The sequence below is a fragment of the Euprymna scolopes genome, chromosome 9 (genome assembly GCF_053919585.1).
Source record: "Euprymna scolopes isolate OS-2025 chromosome 9, ASM5391958v1, whole genome shotgun sequence".
NCBI classification, from domain to species: Eukaryota; Metazoa; Mollusca; class Cephalopoda; order Sepiida; family Sepiolidae; genus Euprymna; species Euprymna scolopes.
This window is the reverse complement of record NC_136490.1, coordinates 30,971,200-30,992,075: the sequence shown is the minus strand read 5'-3', so window position 1 is coordinate 30,992,075 and position 20,876 is coordinate 30,971,200. Positions and strand designations below refer to the sequence as shown.

Here is a 20,876-nt window from a genome sequence, read left to right as displayed (position 1 = left end):
CGGTGAGATACATTTTCTTGGCCTTTTGGTCAAGATCAAAGTGTAGTATCTGTTCTTCAGATGCTGCACTTAAGATAATTTGTACCAGTCAATGGAGGGGAAACCCTCTATACTGGGACAATTATTATTTTTGGTAACCAGAGTGCCCCCCTTTTTGCCTACTTTTAGGGGAGCTGGTTTTTACCTCACATTAAAAACGGCCTTGTGCCTAATTTGCTCAGTGGGGGAGCAAATAAATACCATCTGTTCTTCAGATGCTGCACTTCTATTTCTTGTTCTCTTTCGGTGGAGGAGAAATCCTTCACGACTGAGATAATTTTTATTTTTGTACCTTTTCTCCACGTTAAAAAACGACCCTGGTGTCTAACTCTGTCCCGTGGGGAGGCATAGTAAATAGGTACATTATATATATATAGATATTAGCAGTTCAGCCCGGTTTGCTCGGGCCTTATGTACTGTTCATAACTTTATGTGCATATATATGTATATATATATTTCAAAGTTTGACTCATGTTCAGGTAACGTACATCTAAAATTTCAAGTTTTTCGACTCAAAATTGGCAGAGAAATGTGGTAGAGTTTGTAAAGGTCAACTCTTTCAATTTTGACCTCTTGGCAGCCAAATTTTCGCCCAAAAACTGATTAGAAAGCTTGCTGCATGTCTGAATACCCTTTATGTAAAATTTCAAATGTTTAGACTCAAAATTGGCTGAATAGTTTGCTAGAGACCGCAAAGGTCAAATCTTTTTAACTTTGATCTCTTGGCAGCCAAACTTTCAGCCAAAACCCGATTAAAAAGCTTGCTTGCCCTATGTCTAAATACATTTAATGTAAAATTTCAAATGTTTAAGCCAAAACTTGGCTGAATAATTTGGTATAGACCGCAGAGATCAAATTGTTTTTAACTTGGACCCCAATTTTAAGCCCTTAACATTTATTGTTTTGGGCTCAAATGAAATAAAAATGTTTGATGCCTGTCCAAGTAACCTACATCTAAAATTTCAAATGTTCAGACCTTAAATTGGCGGAGGAGTTAAGTAGAGTTCTCAAGGGTCAAATCGTTGAACTTTGACCCCTTGGCAGCCAAATGTCTGGCCGAAAACCGATTAAAAAGATTTTCCCAAATCTCAATACCCCTTATGTCAAATCTTGAGTCTGTAGACTGAAAAGTGACAGAGTAGTTTGATAGGTAAATCTACACACACACAACTTGTTGGACAAGTCAAGCATAGATTAAAGTATGTATCAAAAATAGTTGGATTGCAAAAAGAATAGTTAATTTTATAAACGATGCCATAATTGGCATGTGATCTGCTTTTAACTTCTTTGCACTTTTATTATTTGATTATTCAGACCATTGTTCTCCCGACGTCGGGTATGACTGACCACGCTTATAGATGAAAAAGGGAAACCATGTTAACCTTGTGGTAAGTAAAACTTATAGACAGAGAAGCGATTGGTGGAGAGTAAGACAACTCAAAGTTGCAATGCATAATATGTAGAGATTCTTGAGTTTGACAGAAAAATTTCAGAGTTCGGCAAAATACACCTGAGGAAGGTCTGAGGTCACATGGGTCGAAACGTTGAGAATAACACCCAAGATGAGCAACGTAGTCTAAATAATCCAAATAATTTAAAGTATCAGTTATTATTTATTCTTAGGATTATGAAACATTTCAGGAATGGGTACGACGTTTAGTAAATCCTAATAAAGAGATTTGTGAAATGAATTATTTGAGAATACCGTTATAATCTCATAGCAAGCTTGGATGTCTACTTTTGGTAGTAGTGGTATAAATGAAAATAAATAGTAATAGCAGAACGGCGCTTCTACACTATTGAGACGAAATTTCGGAAATCGTAATACTGAATTTCACTTGAAAACAAAATGGTATCTACGTGTTCCTCGTATTTTTAAGATGATTATATCAAAAAAGTACGAAAATCGATAAGGTAGAAAATTATTTATTAAAGAAAATAAAAATAGAATTTGATGAAAACGATCGTAAGACACAGGAGAGTTCAAAAGGGAGGTAATATTTCGCTTCGATTTAAACAATATGGCGACAATTTTTCACCCGCTGCCACAATTTAAGTTTTTTGGGGTTTTTTTTTTAATAATTCAGTAATATTCAGGTAATTCCGACTGCATAATTTGGAAGCTACCTTTGTAATTTATTAGAATTGACAAAAAAAAAAAAAAAATCAGTTGAGACCATTGGTTTTTTTTTTTTATCTGAAAACTCCGTTTATCGACTACAAAATCTTGTCCCAATAGTGTAGAAGCGCCGAAAAATGGAGATGGAAAAAGTGTGAAGTAGCAAAGGAAAATGGGGTAGAGGGAAAAAAATAAATGTTATATAATATTCTAGTATTTAAAAGAAAGTCGTAATTCTCTCTCGTTCTGGACGTGTCTGGTAAAATGTCATAAACTACGCAAGACACAATGTTATCATATGGGATATACCGTGACACTGATTTAGTTATATTCAAAACGAAAACTGTAAAAACACTTGAGGTCACTAGGAATTAAATTAGTGCGAGAGCAGAAAGTGTCAAAACAAATTAATTTTTTATTCATACCGAAAGTTGTTTCAAAAATAACATTGAAACTAGGTCATAGTCTTGTTTGCTTTTTTCCCTTCTTACCATTACATTGGATAAATTGCCAGAAAGAAATTTATAGAGAGAGAGAGAGAGAGATAGAGAGAGAGAGAGAGAGAGAGAGAGAAGGAATGGGGAATGGGCAGGTAGTTCTCAGAGGAAGAGATGTTTTCAAAAAGTAATATAACTGAGGATGCGGCGAGAGATGGCAAAGGAAAGAGAGAGAGAGAGAGAGAGAGAGAGAGAGAGAGAGAGAGAGAAAGGGAGGAGGCGATGAAGGAGAAAGAGAAACAGAGACAAAGACAGAGGCAAGCAGGTAGACGGAAAGACGTTTTGAAAAAGAATATGTTACCTACACTATTGCTAACTCTTCTATTCTTTTATCCAAGCCCCCGGGCAACGCCGGTATATCTGCTATTATAAATGAAGAGAAATGATAATGGCAGAAGCAGAGTGTAGAGAAAGAATATGAACATGCAAGTGAAAGAAGATGTATGGTTTAGAAATCAAAAAACACTTTTAAAAATATATATATGATGAATTTTTTCTCCATATATATATATATATATATATATATATATATATATATATATATATATATAATGTACATCTTACACGCGGTGTTTCCTTCTAACGTGTGACGTGCTGAAGCACCTGCAAAAAATGAATCCTGTGAACTTAAAGTATATCGCATTCGGATAAACATTTGATAACTTCAAAAGTATATCCATTTTTTTTTTTTATCTCTCTCTCCTCTTTTTGTTTTATTTATATTCATCCTCTTTGAAATTAAAAAAAAAAGGCACAAAAACAAACAATGTGTTTTCCTATCTTACTAAGCTTATTTATACATATGAAAATATTCCCTTGCTCTTCAAGCATGTGAAAACCTAATGTTTATTTAACAAGTGTGTAGGGAGAAAACCATATGTTGCATCTGGAATACAACTCCTACGTCCACGATGGTGGCCGAGGAGTGTAATTACAAAAAAAAAAAAAAAAAAAAAAAAAGAAACACTATACCGCCATTTTGAATTTAAGAAAGGAGAGAGGAGGGAGGGGGGAGGCTGATGCTGTTTCGTGTTACTGTTTTTATTATTAATAATATTCTAACATAATTTATAATTCGAAAATAAATGGGCAATTTATAAAGATCGCGGTCATGGCAGACCACGAGAAAAAAAATCTATTTAGGCATTAAATGTAATTTTATACTGTTTTCTGAGTTCATTCGTCGACATATACGCTGACGACACTACCATCTATGGTAACACCTTGAAGACCACCAACGACCAAGATCTCTCTGAGTTTTTCTCCTCCGACTTTGAGCATGTGGTGCAATGGGGCAAAACGTGGCTGGTTAATTTTAACGCATCTAAAACCAAGCTTCTATCTTTTCACCACCAATGCTCTGATTCTCGCTTGGCACCAATTGACCAGTCTCAAAAAATCACTCTGCTTCGACAAGCTTCTAGGACTTACCTTCACTCCCTGACCTTAAATAGAAGACTTACATCAAATCTATTGCAAGGTCGATGGAAAAATGGTTGCATCATTCTATTGCTCCAGAAAGTATCTTACTTCCAACTCAATCCTCTGCATGTGTAAAAGCCAAATACGCCCTAAAATAGAGTACTGTTGCCACATCTGGGCAGAAGATGCAGCACTATATGCTGCATTGACAGAGTTCAGAACTAGCTTTCAAGCCTAGTGATGCTCTTTTCGCCTCTCTGTAACCTCTTTCCACAGAAGAAACATTGCGAGCCTATCTCTTCTCTAAAACTGTCACAAAAATTATTCAACTAGCTATAACCACTATATGCAATTTCCCCCACTTTCTAACTGCCTAAATCTAAATGCAGATTCCATAAACAAAGCTGTTTTCCCAGAACTGCCTGTGGAAAACTCTTCCACTGGTCTGCTTCCCAGTTAAATACAACATGGTAGCCTTCAAATCCAATGTAAACAATTTCTTGTTGAGCCGTCCTCATAAATAATTAAATTGTACCCACTTCACACCATTAACGATTATTACACTACCATCTTACATTCATTAACTCTTATTCTCCAGTGGCCTTCGGACCTTGATAAGTGGTGACTCCCAAGTAAAAATAAAAACAAAAATAAATGAGCATTCAATGCCTTACTTAGGAATTTTTTAGGGGGTAGCTTCATAGGAAAAGGGAGTAGAGGTCTTAGTGCTATAATTTCTAAGTACCTAACATCATGTATAAATTAGATAAAATTATGGCACCAACTAAATTCAATTTTAATTTTCAAATCACTCTTATGTCAAATGGTTAAATGAACAAATTCAGCTATTTTTCACATTGTATTCTGATTGACTCTATTGTCAATCTTAATCATCCAGAACAATACAACAGAACATTCGCAGCAGACACTCTTCTAACTACAACAACTGCCAATAATTTTCCTGATTATCTATCTGTGCCTAAAACGAAGCATAAATTCAATGAACAAGCTTTCTTTCTTAGAATTACTTGCCTGTGGAATACAATATCACAAAGCTGCTTCCCAGCTGATTGTAACATGGCCGTTTTCAAGCCTAATGTTAACAAGTTCCTGTTGAGTTGTCGTCTTAAATAAACAAATTATATCCAAGTTCAACCATTAATACTCATGGTGTTGCTTCACTGGCCCCCTGAAACTCATTAACTCATATCCTCAAGTGGCTTTTGGCCCTTGATAAGCGTTGACCTTATTGGCATAAAAAAGGGTAAAATTATAGAACCAACTGAATTTAATTTCAATCTTCAAATCACTTTTATGGTTAAATGAACAAATTCAGCTGTCTACTTTTCACATGAGATTCTATCTGACTCTAGTGTCATCCAAAGTCAATCATACAGGACAGTACAACAGAAAGAGACGAGAAGGGGGTGGGAGCACTAAGTGAGTGAGATTAACAATTTCATTTGCTCATTGAATTGATAAGATTGATGGAATGTTTGTTGGCCTATTCAAAATACTTGAAATTACACTCGAATTACAAACCTTTCATCATCGCTTATTTCAATCATGCACTAATAATTGTTGAGGATGGGAAATAGCATTTCGTCTTCTGTGAATCATTTAAAATAAGCATCACATTTGGCCTATGAAAGTGTGTTATAATTTTAGATAATTTTATTCAGTTAATGCAATAACCAAACTATATTATAAGTAATTTAATTAAACTTTAAAAAAAAAAATGATTAAAAACAGGGTAAAAAGACTTTAAAATGCTTAATAAAAATATTTTAGTAAAAGAATATCGCTGCTTCTACAGAATTCGAACTGAACCAAATTATACTTATTTTGCTAACTCAAAGGAGTCACCACTTATCAAGGCTCGGAGGCCACTCGAGGATAAGGGTTAATGAGTGTACAGTAGTTGATGGAACAATATCGTAGTAATAGTTAGCAGTGGAAATTTGGTAGATTGAATTAATTAAGGGGATGGTGCATCAAGAACTTGTTTACATCGGACTTGAAGGCGACCATATTGTAGTCAGTTGGAAAGCAGGGAAACAGAAGAGAGTTTCACAGGCATGCAGCTCTAAGAAAGAAGCTTCGTTCATGGAATCTACGTGTAGGTTTAGGCACAGATAAAGAGTGGTGGAAATTATTGATAGTGTTTTATCAAATCAAACCTAAAATTTAGGGTTAGAGTTAAAAAAAAAAAAAATAATAACAATTTGTAGAAATACCAAAATTTTTAAGAAAATATTTATCAAACTTAACATTCATCAGAAGAATATCGTTAGAATTTAAATAAAAATTGGCTACTTCTACAGAATTTGAGTCGAGCTATTTTTTTTTTTTACTTTAACCTTAAGCTCCATAAAAGCGTCTCAAATCTAATAGGTCCTGCACTATTCACTAGGAACCAACATCTGTCCTCAGCATCACCACAATGTTGCAGCATCCCTGTACCTGTTTTAAAAATACTTTAATGGAATTCGCTCTGATGAACTTATAGCAGTTGTACCCCTTCGTAAACATAACATGCAACTGCAGCTGAGAATGAACTCACTACACGAGTTTATATTGTAATTCAAACCTTGTCCGTAGCTAAATACTTGATGCTTCGCTAGGGTTATCAAGGGTATATTTTATCGTGACGGCATCACTAGATAAGTTGCCTATCACAATTTAAAAGAGTCTCATATAATCTCAAGAGAAGGGTAGACCGCGCCAATTTCTCAACCTGGTACAGTGCCTCACCTTCCCAAAATGGTCACCCATCTGGTACTGACCAGGCTCGATGTTGCTTAACTTCGGTGATCCGGCAAGAATTGGTGTATCAACATGATTGTGCCATATCCCCATTAGTGTACATACTCCCGACTAAGCTGGCAAGCAACAAAATCCCACCTCTTCACTGTTGAAGTTTCTAGATGCCTGAAAGTCTTCTATTTTAATAGTTTCTTTCCTCAGACTCCTATTTCTTGCTTTCCTGGTTGTACTAATATACAAAAGTTTAAATGTAATGTAAACAGACATCTGGCTGCTCAACTCCCCATAGTCCTCTATGGACATGTGTTATAGCAATCAAGAGCTAAAGGAGAAATAACTCTAATAAAGGAAGTAAGAGTTATTGCCCTTATATAAAAAGAAAAAGACTAGAGAGTTCCAGGGAGAATGGACAAGATGGCGACTGCACTAACACGTGCATATTTGTGCTGTAAATATAATTTGTGTTTTCAATCGTAATAAATAATATTAACCTAAAATGAGCTTGTTTACTTTTCATTCAAATATTACCTGATTTCTTCAGACACGACAACATGATTCTCAATAGTAGGCCTTACATCCAAGTGACAGCATGCCCTTTTGGAGGGTGCAAAAGTGTTAAAAAAATTAAATTAAATATTTAAAATAAAACTAAATTTTAGGTTCAGTTCAAATCCTCTAAAAACATCAAAATTGAAATAAAAATAAAATAGTGATAGAGTTAATAGTATCGATTTTTTCTCCTTCTCCAGATAAAACCAATGAACTTGTAATTCGCAAAAATAAAATTCATGGGAAAAGGTTGTGTGTGTGCTGGGAAGTAGAATTAACAATTAAAACAGTCTTGTTTTAAAGAAGAAAAGAGAATATATTTTACATAAAAATCCCAAAAGAGCGGCATATTTTAGGTACCATATAATTACCCATGCGGGAAAACAAATATTATAATTGCATTTATTAAAAGATTAAATAAAAATGGAGTAGCTTATCAAAAGAGTTTCTTATAAGAAAACTAGCCTGGGTGCCCAGTGTTTTGCTGAACAACAAATAGGATTATATATTAAACTAGCCTGGATGCCTGGCGTTGCCCGGGTGTTTGGAGGTGTGTGTTGAGCAAAAAAAAAAGTGGTGGCAGACAGGAAGGCTCGAACCCATACACTGAAGGAGGAAAAGAATGTGAAAAAAAAAAAGTGACGTCTTTGCTGTTGCGCCCATCTCCAAATCGGAAGTGATGTAGGTTTAAATTAAGGCTAGTCAATCGAAAAGAGGGGATGATTTTCGAAAATATCAGCGGAAAAATTGACTCCTCCCTATAGAAAACTGTCCAGTTGAGGATGAAGGAATTAACGTTTTTAGCCAATTTTTCGATATTTGTCGCCCGAAGGGTCATGCTTATAAACAGTACCGATCCCATGAAAATCCATTGCCTCTGTCGAAAGTTTTAGGCAGACATACATACAAACATACATACATACATTTAAACAGACAAGGGGGATTTATATTATAGATAATGTTTCAATATCATGTGAAAAAAAAAAGGTTTGGATTATTTGGATACTTAGGACTACTATTCTCATCTTGAGTGTTATTTGCAACCTCTGATCTCCTTCACGTGTATCTTGTTAAACTCTGAAATCTGCATAAAATTTCGAACGAAACCCTTTATTTAATATCCTCATGGGTAGAATGTTCTTGTGTTAGATAATAACCTGGCTAAAAGTTAAATGAGTTATTATCGATCTATCTATCTGTCTATCTATTTATTTATCTATCTATCCAGTGATATTGTTAAAATAGTTTAGATTGGGAGTTATTTATTGTTTAGCTGAAGATGTTTACATAAATTAGCTAAGTTAAATAAACAAAATGACCTTGAACAGTTGGGTACGTGACAGAGGTCACACGTTACGAGACGCATGCTTTTGATGATGACATAACGAAACTGACAGGTCAAGAGGTCAGAAAATTAAGTCGAGGAGTTTGAGTTTGGTCATGAAAGTGAACAGACATACTACAAAGCCAGGAAATGGGGCTGAAAGAATAAGCATGTAGACACGTAATGCAGACTCCTTGTGAAGACCACTGAGACAACTGAAATAAATTTATATTTTAAAAATATAAAGTGTTGTCATGTGATTTCACAAAAGAAGAAAAACAGGTGTCTTAATCGGTTATGATGTTGGTCGTTGCATGTTTCATCACAGAGCCCAGCAGTGAAGACAGAAGAACTCCGGATAAAGAAAAGGTATCAAGCATCTATATTCTTCTTTTTATAAACTATGATACCTTTATGTAAATACGAACTGCAATATATCCCCGTGTGATAACTCCTCTATACATTTAGTTTACACGTTTATATTTCTTCTCCTATGTAACACTTGTTCCATCAGCTATGACTGGGTAGAAATCTTAAGTAATTCACAACTGTATATTAGAAAAAGGACTCGTGGCATAGTGGATAACGTATTTGGTAAAATTAAGTTGTAAGTTACATGCTTCTGGAAGTTGAATGTTCAATCCTCTGTGTGGGTGGCACTAAAAATGCAATCGTGAATTACTTAGGACTTTTACCTAGTTATGGTAGATGAAATGAGAGCATGCTATCTCTCATGGATTAAATAAAGCATTCTGTTCTGGGTCCATCATCGCAGTATTTACTATATTCCCACTCACAGAAAGATGTGACACAAGGTCGGAAGTTGGGGAAAGTTAAGCCAGTGCCACTTTAATTGGAGCACTCTGGCCTATTAAAAATTGCCTGAATAGCCTCGTTGGCATTCCTGACCATAAGGCCACAAGCAATAAACTTATTACATATGAATAATACCTGGAAATGTAGACTTTGTGGAACTACCCAAAACTCATGCTTCAACATACTAGATAAAAAGACATTCAAATGATCCAATTTTTGATTGACTGATTGTCAAGATTCAGTCTTTGATTGGCAAGCAACTGCAAGTGCAACTCGGTACTGCGACATTTCTTATGGCATTAGATGTAATTGTATTAATTGTTTCTGTGTAAGTCCATTCATTCATGAAATAGGTAGATCAGCTTATCCCATAACAAAAAAAATTGTTTTTTCTTGTCTTGTGGTAATGTATTCCCCAGATGGAATCTCTTTGAAAGAATGAAATCAAAAGTGTTGTGGCCTTACAAGCCTGCAATAATCAATACAAACGCAGTGGTATAATTAGCAAAAAGTGTGCCAACAAAAATATGCTACAGAAGTACACGTCATGATTTTGGGGCCATAACTGCCACAAATAAATTAATAGTAAATAAAAATGTCTAAGTCGTGTAGAGGCAATAAACATGTACACGGATGGTATTTACTCCATTCCCATCACAAGAAAATGTAGCACAAGGCTGGAAAGTGAGAATAAAAGTCAGTATGCAAAATGTGGTGCATTTGGGCTCTATAATAAAATGCCTTAGCAGTCCTGTCGGCATTCCCGACTAGTGGCGCCTCAGGTAATTAGTGATAAAGTAACCCCTCTTTATAGTGAGAAGGGAAAGCCTAGGAGCGTCGACCTTCTTGAATTACTCAGAGCAATATCTGAACCTCACAGAGCAGGGAAACTGATGCTGCAGTGGCCTACTCTTGAACTGATTGTCAAGCACGTATCTTCAACTGGAATTAAATGCAAAAAAAAAAAAGAAAAGAAAAGATTTTTGGCGTGAAAACATACATGGACACACAAGAAATAATAATTTTAATAATACCAAGGGAAATTGTTTATAATAGATATTGTGCTTCCATATTAAATAACTCAAAAAGGGTTGTTCTCTCATAAAGTAAACCAAACCAATTAAAAAAAAATTTTTCAATGGAAATCTCTTCAGACAAAGTATGAATAAAAATAATATAAAAATACATTGCAAAAATTCACAAAATTCAATTCAATTTATTTGGCAAAAATAATACAATCATGTTTCAATTACAATGTAAATAAAGGATGGTAGAAATTTGCACAAGAAAATACAGTAACCCAACACCTGTCTAAATTCATGTGCTGCTAGTGCATTTATTATCTCTCTTGGAAATCTATTCCAAAGCCCTGGGATTCTGATTGAGAAAACGCCATTTTTCGACTCAATCGAAATTTATAATGAAATTGCTTCTCGTAGTGTCTGCATAGATCTCTTTCTGGTACAGGAGTGAAAAAAAAAAAAAAAACGATCGTTGATGAGATTTTAGACCAAACTGGGATCACCATGTAATCGCCTGCACTCATGGTCAAAAAGGTTAAACTTTTTTGAGTCAGTTTTCATGGGTCAGATCGAATAAACCCTGTACCATTCAAGTAGCTGCCTTGAAATCTCTCTAGATAATAAATTATAAGTAAATAATAATGATTAAGTATTCGTACAACTTATAAAATAATGTTATAACGGTAATAATAAGCATGGGATGAATAGAAAATGAATGTTTAATAAGCAAAGGGATTTTATTTTTAATCAACTAATACAGAGAAAAAGCTGAAATGTGAAAAAGTAGTAATAAAGACGTCTTCATTTGAAAAACAACTCTGGAGATTCATTTAACAATTTAAGGTTTATTGCAACGCAAAGCACTGTGTGAAACCATGCATAGTTCAGATTCTTCACATTTAAAATGAATGTTAAAATGAAAATCGAAATCAAGTAGCGAAAATAACAATAAAAAATATTGCTCTGGGGAAATGTTACAGCTGAAGCAAAAACATGTTAACAAAAACGTCAAAAATGAAAACGAGGCTAAAAATCGAAATTGATGTATGAAAACGAGGCTGCAGAATCAAGTGGAAGAAACTCTCCGTTTGTTTTTGTTGTACTCATTTTTTTTTTTTTTTATTGTTTTCTCCTCACTTCATTAAACCACTCTGGAAAATTAAAGAATTATTCAGACAAAAAGGCGGGAAAATAAAAATACATAAAATAAAACTTAGAACAACGATTTTTTATTTTATTTTTATTTTAAATATTCAAATTTATGGCTATTATTTATTCAATTTGAAAACAAAACTGAAATGCCAGAAGGAGACAAAATAACGTTTTTCTTTTTCATCATATAAAACTATATTTTGACAATATTAAAAAAAAAACTAGTTTGAATATTTTTTTTAATTGAAAAAATAAACGAAAATAAATGCTAAAAAATAATTAAAAAGGTTCATTTTAATTTCAAAGATAAAATTTTTTCGTGTTACTTTGATTATTAGGACTACTATTCTCATCTTGAGTGTTTCGGGGTGACGGTAGTTCAATGGTTGACGACACGAACTGACGACCTGAGTGTCTCAAGTTCGAATCCAATTCGTTTCAAAATTACTTTCACTTAGGAGGTTGGCAATCTTTATGTGGCACCTCCTGTAAGTACCTACTGTCTTTCTAGAAATAATTCTGACTAGAAAAATATCTGGGAAACCAATGCCAACAATAGAATCATTTGGATTCATACGATATAATAATAATGATGATGATGGTGATAATTCATGCGATATGATGATTACTATATTGTCATATATCGATGTCATTCTTCTTTTAAGCACATTAAAAATAGATCGTCATATTGTAAAAATCTAACAAACGTCTGCACAAAAGTATGTTCTAACCTGTTCTTTTGACTTTTAATTTATGAAGAAAAAAAATGTAATTTCTTATCTAGTAATTTTAAACTGAAAATAAACGATATATTTAAAAGATGAACATTTATAAAAAAAAAAATCAGGCATTAAGAAGAATTAAATTTTAAATTATTTTTTCTTTATTTTATTTTATTAACTTGAATAGTCAAAAATTAGATCTTATTAAAATGAAAAATAAAAACAAAAGACAGTTTGAAATTAAAAGAAGATTGCAATTGTTTATCACGGCCATATGGAATGAATGATTGAACATAGCCGTCTATTTTGAATTGCCTGCTTTAACCGTCTATAATAAATTGTTTGCCTTGGCCATCTACGAAGAATCTTTTGGTTTAGCCGCCTTTCACACGCAGACACAGATCGAGATAACATTTCGCTTAGATTATTTCTACATTATTGACGATGTCTTATTAGCACGGTTTCTATGGAAAGACTAACTTGAAAACTTTGGCATTCTCTCAGCATGATAAACGTGTTTCCAGTTGTTATTGTTTTACTCCTGTTTTATCTACCGTTTAATCCAATTAATTGAATTCTGCCTTATCTTTACGCTACCCAGCTTTCATTCAACCCTGGGAACAATTTTGCTCTATGGATATGGGTCACCAATACAGGGTCCCCCGAACATCCAAATAGTTCATGGCAGCACTAGATGCATCATGACTGCTGATCTTTGGGTGATTACGTATGTACATACATATGTAGCAAGATCCCAGGCGATACCGGATGGTCTTGCTTTTTAAATAGAGGAAGAGAAGGTAGGAGAGGGGGTGTGATACTTGATCAAGAAAAAAAAATGTCCCTAGGACTTTATCAAGAAATGAAGAAAATAATAGATAATAATTGTTCTTTAAGGGTTTTGATTTCCATTTTGTACTTATGTAGCGATAAGAAGAGGCAAAAATGTCCATAAGAAATAAAATATTTCAGTGGGGGGGAAAAATGATAATGAGATTCTTGAGTTTGGCAGAAAAACAATACAGGATCGTTTTCAAAAAAACAATTCAAATATTATGGAAACAATAACTTGGGTTCAAAATGTCTGCTTTGGTGTCTGCAAGATGTTGTCATTTGGGTCCACCTGTTGTATTTAACTACCAGGCCACCAAGCCAGCGATAAGTTAGTTGGACAGATTAATAAATAAATTGAACCTAGGGAGAGATATGGTCACGAAAGAGAAAGAAGAGGTTCACAAGAAAAGAGAAAATGAAAAGAGTATAAAATAATGGGATAGAGAAAAGAAGAGGGTTAGAGGAAAAAAAAGAAAGAAAAGTAGTCTTCAAATGACAGAGCAGGGAAAGAGGCCAGTTTAAAAAAACCATTGGCTTTTTAGAATTACGGTCTTTTTGTTGGCTGGCATTGCACATCGCCCTTGCCCCGCCTGGGGGAGGGGGAGAAACCCTCATAAGAGCTAAGTTAAAAAGCTCTTGTTCTTAGCTGGGAAATTTATTAGATGAATTTAAGTTATACAACCTGCATCACGAAGCTCGGATCAAAGAACTCGACTTAAAACAAGTGTGAAAGGATTTATAAATAATTATTTTGTTTCGTTATCTAAAAATGGCCCAGAGTTTTTCTTTGTTTCTCGATTGCCGGCCTGAATGAGGATACAGATGATGAAAGAGATAGACTGGATCCAGCACAAAGCCAGAGTCACGGCCGAAATCGACAATGTTGCCACACGGACTTAGGGTCATGCACATTTTGTGTGCCCTAAGCAGCAGAGAGATATTTTCCAGTGACCAGTGAGCGTCTGGTCACCCTTAAGGGGTTCACCACTAGACAAGTAAGAATCTAACCCTGCTGGGTTGCATCTATGGTCCTGCGAGCCAGGAGCAATGTACACGGCCAAGAGTACATCACAAGTATGCTCCTGTGAACCAGGTTAGCGACGGATGCGGCCTGGCCCCAGACAAGAGAGGGCGTTAGGCTTATATTATGGTGCCGTGACCAGGATATCACATCTCTGAGATGTGCACAAATGAGTAACCACAAAGACATTTTTGAAGCGTTTGGAACTCAATTTTCTTCACAAAAGAAAACATTGAAAAATATAAGGAAAAAGGAAAATGGCACAGAAAAATGTTTTTAAAAAATTTAGGAGAAAAAGAACGATTGAAAAGAAAACTTATAGAAAAGAAAAGAGAAATTGAAATTGAACTTTGAGGGCATAGCTTAAAAAATAATAGCCAGCCGTCAGAATACAGGGAAAAAACTTTGCAGCAAGGAGCAAGGAAGACCACGAGAGACAGAGAAAAGGATAGATTGAAAGAAAAGAAGCAGACGAGTAGAGAGGTAAGGGCAGATTTTTATTGGTTCGTATTGCTTCGCTCAATTTTTTTTATATCAGTGTTGTTTTTCTTGATTAAGTCTCCCCGTAACGAAAGTTTTGTCTTAATATGCAAAATATTATTAATTTTTCTCCCAACCCCAAAGGAAAAAGTGAAAATCAAATATGTATTCGTTTAAACTGGTTGATACGTCATCGTTGTATAAGAACGGACGCGCATATGTTGTCACTGATATGAGAGAGAGAGAGAGAGAGAGAGAGAGAGAGAGAGAGAGAGAGAGAGGCAAGTCCCTTTAAAAGGTATAACAGTAAACAGATTTTAGTAGACATGAGAAAGAGAAAAGGAGAGTCGAAAAGAAAAAAGTAGCAAGCTCCAAGACCAGCTTTGAGCAGGGGCGAGGTATGGGCGAATTGATGGGCATAGGAGTGTCTCTGATCTATCACGGGAGCAGTCCGAAGGGTTAGATTCGCTTTGAAATTTTTAAAAGAAAAATAGTTTTTGAAAAAAGGAAGAGTAAAGGAAAAATAAATAAATAAATAAGTTATAATAGAACTAGAACTGAAAATGAAAAAAAAAAAACATGTTTTGCATGCACATGGCCTAATGGGTTGCAGTTGTTGAGAAGACTGAAACAAAGAGAAAGAAAATATAAACTGTTTTACATGTACATGGTTTAGTCACCTTAAAAGGACTAGTAAAGTGAAAAAAAAATGGGAGTTTATCAATCGAAAATATATATATATATATATATATATATATATATATATATATATATATATATATATATGCAGGTGTAGGCGAATATAAAATCCCTGACTCCCGAGCTGTTGAAGTTTACAATATCATGGGTGCATGTTATTGAGTTATTGCCATTTTCTCTGATGATTGGAACTATGAACTAACCACAAATACATATGAACGCATACAAGCTTATACACTAAGATAAGCAGAACTATTAGAGCAGAACATTTTTGCATACTGAACGGACCATTAATCCATGAACATTTTTGCATGCTGAATGAACAGGTATGCCCTGACTTCAGATGATGAAAGAGATAGACTGGATCCAGCACGAAGCCAGAGTCACGGCTGAAATCAACAATGTTGCCACACGGACTTAGGGTCATGCACATTTTGTATGCCCTGAGCAGCAGGGAGATATTTTCCAGTGACCAGTGAGTGTCTGGTAACCCTTGAGGGGTCCACCGCTAAACAAGTAAGAATGTAGCCCTACTGGGTCGCATCTTTGTCCTGCAAGCCAGGAGCGATGAACACGGCCAAGAGTACATCACAAGTATGCTCCCGTGAACCAGGTTAGCAACGGATGCGGTTTGGCCCCCAGACAAGAGAGGGCGTTAGGGTTATACATATGGTGATCGTCACTTTTTGACAGAAGACATCTTTCCTTTGCTTTATTGTTGATTATTTATCCATTTCCATGTATTTTTTATAAATATATTTTTTTGTTTTGTTATTGTTGTGGGGTACAAATTACCCCTATTTGAGAACTAAGTGGAATCAACCGGTCCTATGAATACCACTGGTTTCAGAGACTAGATGGATACATTCATACCATGTTTAACCGCATGCTATGAACACGTTCCTCTCATACCACTTTAGTGGCTCCTGTATTCTTTATGATAAATACATAAATTTTATACATTTTACACTACTTGTGGTTTCTTTCATTTGTGACCCCTAGCACGGGTCTGCAACAGTTATTTTATTTTATTCGTTTTATAATTTATTTTTATTTAATTATTTATTTTATTTTATACATTTACACACACACACACACATATATATATATATATATATATATATATATATATATATATATATATATATATATATATATATATATGTGTGGAGATGTGATCGAGAAGCAGTTTCTATCTTCTGTGGGAACGAAGGTAACTCTTCAGACCAGTCTTGCTCTTACACAGTCTATTACAGGGTTCACACTTCAGCTGAGATTGAAGGACGTCAACTGGTACTGCCTTACTGTGGGCATTTATATGACGCTTCAGACCTCCACTTGATTTACAGACCATAGAGCAAATAGAACATCTGTCCTCCGCAGTGTGGTTCCCATCAAGGAAAGACTGATTTTCATGTGATCGCTTGTGGCTTGTTAGACCAGCTCCAGATAATCATGGAAAAAAATACAACACATAGGCAAAGCCAATTATCTATCTGTTATTTAAAGGTCGGTTATATGTGCATATATGTCCAATTAAAATTAAAAAAACAAACTATAAAACAAACGCCCATAAAGTTGGTATTTTCTTGACAAGGATTGCCGTGTCTAAAATTTAAAAATAAAATATTCATTCTCTAGGGGTTCACTGAGCCAGTTTTCCTTGCATGGGGGGGGGCGGTTTTCATTATTATTATGCATGAATTTGGAAATAAAATGTCAACATTACTTGAGGAATCTATTATATAAAGGAGGGTTACCTGTTTGCATGTACAGCTGGAAAGGGCTGGGCAAAGGATTGAGGAAATTGAGGGGAAAAATTGGAGAGGAGAAACGGAAAGATAGAGAAACAGATTAGAGAGAGAGAGAGTTAGAGTGTTTTAATATAAATAGGTTAGACTTTTGTCCAGGGCAACGCCAGATAGCCTTGCTAGTACACAATAAAACACTCATCATGACTACATCTAAAGTGTTTCAATAACCATCATCTACATATATGATTCATTTTATTTATTAAGTACTTGAAACCATAAAATTGCCCAAACAAATCTGGGCAGGAGCTGCTCAGAGCGTCCTATCCTGCCTTATAACAGAGTTCAAAACCGACTTTGTAATCTAGTAGACGACGTCCTTTTCTGTTCTCTGCAACCTCTTTCCCACAGAAGAGACGTTGCGTGCTTGTTTCTGTTCTATCATTATTTTCATGGCAAGTACTAGACTGACCTCCAATCTATGCCCCCCCCTTCACAAATCTTTCACAAAAAATGCTCATCTAGCCAAAATCACTAGCAATAATTGGCCCCCACTCATAATTTGCCCCCACTCTTTATTGGTGCTTAAACCTAAACGTGGATTTCATGAACAAAACTTCTTTCATAGAATTGCCTACCTGTGGAACTGTGTTCTGTTTATTTGCTTTCAAGCTGACTACAATATTATAGTCTTCAAGTCCAATGTAAACAAGTTCTTGATGAGCTATCCTCGTAAATAATCTGATTATACCAAATTTCCACCACAAACGATTACTACGCTACTGTCCCAATGACTACAATACACACATTTACCCTTATCCTCGAGTGGCCTCTGGGATTTGATATGTGGTAACCTTTGTGTAAAAAAAAAATGGTTAAATCTAAAAAGGGCGATATGCCATAGCAGAAAAAAAAAATCCATTTTTTTTTTTTTCAGACAAATATCAATCGAACTTTCACACAATTGATTTTGAAATAAAAAAAATATTAAAGAAAAAAAATTAGTCTCAGAAATTTTATTGGATTAAAAAAGAAAAACGAAATTGGATTGTGTGTGAAGTAGTTGAACAGAAAGTTCATATTTTTGTGAAAAGTCCAAGGAATAGTATGTTTTCCAGTTGACCTTAGATAAGTGCATCGGACAGCAAATACCAGCTCCCTATTTGATCTCACGAAGTAGCTTCTTTAAGTTGGTAAAGTTTGGAATGCTGGGAACCCACTCCAGGAGTAATGTTTTTCATTTCATATCCGCTCATTCCCACCGTCGCTGCTTACTAAGTCACTTGACTGTTCGGTAATGTGGAGACTGACATTATCCGTCAAGTGGAGTTTCCCACTTTGAGTGGGGAGGGGGGCTCCTGCTTGTGAGTTTCTAAGTAGCAGCCTTAAGGTTTTCAACTGATTGCTTGCCCCTACCTGCATCACGGATATCATTTCCGCCCACTCTTCTGTTCTCCACGAATACATTCTTTTTCACGTGGAGAGAGAGAGAGAGAGAGAGAGAGAGAGAGAGAGAGAGAGAGAGAGCACTTCAGCCGCTTTTCGTTAGTTGCAAGTGCTTGAATCAAGATGATGTATATCTTCACATATCCACCTGCAGGCAGTCAATATTTTACCACACACACACACACACACACACACACACACACACACACACACACACACACACACACACACACACACACCTCTAATTCTTCTATCAATACCATTTTTATTTTCAGTATAATATGATTAGTGGTGTGTCATATTATATTAATGATTTTGTATGCGTGTGTGTGTGTATCTATACTATATGTCTAGTAAAACCTGATAGAGCAACTAATCTGGAAGAAGGAGAACAATGAAATAACACCAGTCATTCACATATTCTCTCATTAGTTCTGATCGTTCCAACTCAAAAGTAAAAAATCCCCGCTCTCTCTTTCTCTTTACGCACGCACGCACGCACGCACGCACACACACACACACACACACACACACACACACACACACACACAAGTCCGACTCTTAAATGCTCATTTAAGACATGGACTTCTTCAGTGGAAGACAAACTTTATTAAGTCGTCTGTCGAGAACATGTGGTTTTGACCGACCACCTGTCTGAAACATTAGCATATCCAGTGTTGTAACGATGTAAATTTGTCATATATATATATATATATATATATATATATATATATATATATATATATAATTTCTGTAGCAATATATTTTTTTATAATATATACCAATCCTTATTTAAGAAGCTCAATGTAATTACAGAGCAATATAGTGAATAAATGACAAAAAACTATTTTCCAAAATTCATGATGTTGACCATCTTATGATTTATTCCTTTATTTACAATTCTTCTGATGAGTTTAGGGCATAATAGATTCACTGATTGATGTAATAATTAAGTGATTTATTTTGCGCTACGAAACAGATACTGTCAAGAATTGTAAATGTCAACTAAATTAAAGGAATAAATTATAAGATGGTCAACATCATGAATTTTGGAATATAGTTTTTGTCATTTATTCACTATATATATATATATATATATATATATATATATACGTTTTATTTTTTATTACCGTATCTTTCTGTTAAGTAACATTATTGTCTCGGCTACACGGCCGTTTTTTTTTGGCCGTCTGTAGCGTCCTCAGACTTTTACAGAAATGTTCGCTATTTTGGGACAGCGAACATTTCTGTAAAAGTCTGAGGACGCTACGGACGGCCAAAAAAAAAACGGCCGTGTAGCCGAAACAATAATGTAACTTAACAGAAATATACGGTAATAAAAAATAAAACGCATATTTGCTCTACAACAGTATTAAGCACTTTCTTCAGTTTTTATTAATTACCATCTCTTCTCTCTCTCTCTCCCTCTCTCTCTCTCTCTCTCTCTCTCTCTCTCTCTCTATATATATATATATATATATATATATATATATATATATATATATAATTACAAAAGTCAGAATATCTTGAAAATTCATGGCTTTTTTTATATATGCAATAGTAAATAAATATTAGTGATTTATCCAATAACCCTTTTCGTCTGATAAAATAAAAAGGTAAAACATGTTTATGCATTTCGTGAAGCATACGCGGCATCTATCTTTTCAATTCCAACATTATTTCTTCTAAATCCTGCATTAGTATCAACTGCACAGATGAGTGTGTAGAAGTTTTGTCTGCGTCGGCGTAAATAGATTATCCATATTTAATTCTGCCAGCACCTGCATTGTTATGCAGTTCTGGATGCAGTTTTTTTAATGTCGGCTTCTATTGGTGCTTAATTTTAGGAAATGAAGCTTATGTTTTATTTCGGGTATCGGAGAAATATACATTCGAAAAAGGCTGTTAGTTATTCATACATGGAGAAATAAAAGAAAAAGGAATATATATATATATATATATATATATATATATATATATATATATATATATATATATATATATATATATAATAAAATAAAAATTACAATTAAGTTTACCAAGTGATCCAAGATGGTAAAACTAAAGTATATTATAAATATTAAAGAATTAATATTTATAAAGTAATCTCAACCAGATGTAAAAGCTCGATAAAACCAAATAGGAGATAGATTTTGCTAAATCCTACCCTCTGATGAGAAGGAAAGTATTTCTTTGAAACTCCACAGATTAAGGACT

At 34.7% G+C, this 20,876-nt stretch overlaps 1 pseudogene; it reads left to right on the top strand.

The window, feature by feature from the left end:
- Window positions 1–9: 9 nt before the first annotated feature.
- On the top strand, window positions 10–156 carry LOC145285300 (U2 spliceosomal RNA; annotated as a pseudogene).
- The last annotated feature ends 20,720 nt before the right edge of the window (window positions 157–20,876 follow it).